This window comes from Echinops telfairi, unplaced genomic scaffold, assembly GCF_000313985.2.
Source record: "Echinops telfairi isolate 266 unplaced genomic scaffold, ASM31398v2 ScPeMD7_60;HRSCAF=208, whole genome shotgun sequence".
In the NCBI taxonomy this organism is placed as follows: Eukaryota; Metazoa; Chordata; class Mammalia; order Afrosoricida; family Tenrecidae; genus Echinops; species Echinops telfairi.
In genome coordinates, this window is record NW_022103958.1 from 1,298,360 (window position 1) to 1,299,715 (window position 1,356).

The window sequence follows — 1,356 nt, forward strand, 5'->3', positions numbered from 1 at the left end:
ATATATATATATGTATTTGTATATTTTGTATACAAACATAAATATTTGTATCACAATACATGGTTTCAAGTGACCACTTAATGAATATTAGTTGATGAATTAAGAAAAGCTGATTTTTAAAAACATTGTGAGTTGACTTCAAAAGGAATGAAATCATTATGTATGAGCACCTCACTGAACAATAGTTAGCTGATATTACTTTTTTATGTTTATATGATTCATAGTGCCTGTGCTGAGAATTATCTTTCTGTTTCTGTGGTCTCAGAATATTTGGGGGAGTAGAAAGAAATTAAGGAATCTTGAAGTACAGGAACATTGAAGCTAATCTTGAAAGATGGGCATGCAAATTATGTATAAAGATAGAGCTAAGAGAAGACTTTGGTTCTAGGATTTGGGCTTTCAATAATTCAGTCAAAATGCTATGATTCACTAATTTGTTTTCGCCCAAAGATATGAGAACATGATCTTAGGATAGAAAATAAAATGTAAATTAATTCAAACTATCAGATAATCAGCCACAATACAGGTATCTTATCTGTCATAAAAATTTTTTAAGTTTATTTAAACAAATGATATTTTAGATTAATGAAGAAACTATAAGAAAGGTTGATGGAGAGTGTATTACCTGTGGGTTTCTGACTAAGAAAGATACTTTCGCACTGGCTTGGGTGTTAATCAATAATTGGTTTTCTTACTAAATTTACTTCCTCTTATTTACTACATAAGAATGACAAATGAAAGAATCAATGTTTTTTTCCCTTGTATACACAAAAGCCAAGTGCCATAAAATTAAAACATGTTTAATAGCCACAGAAGCTACTTACCAAGAACTGTTTTCTAAGTATCTAAATGTATAGATTCAAGGTTTTTATATAAATTCTCATGGCAGTAAGGAACTCATAAATACAAGACTCCAAACAATCCCATTTGAAAGGGACAACTAGGGAATAATTAATAAGATAATTGGCACAATGTGTTCTTGTTTTAATGAGATGTGTAGCTAATTATAAGAGAGACAATGTAAACATTCATATAAATAGTTACATTTCTTTTTATAAATTAATATTAGGGTTATTTTCAATGATACTTAGAATTCTACATATTTCTCCTTTAGGGATTTCTTTAAACTTTGCTCAAATATTTAAAAACATGATAGTTGTCTCAAATTTAACAAACAAATATATATATATTTTAAACATTTTATTAGGGGCTCATACAACTCTTATCACAATCCATACACACATCAATTGTGTAAAGCGCATTTGTACTTCATTCTCAAAACATTTTCTCTCCACTTAAACTCCCGACATTAGGTCCTCATTTTTCCCCTCCCTCCCTGCTGCCCCCTCCCTCATG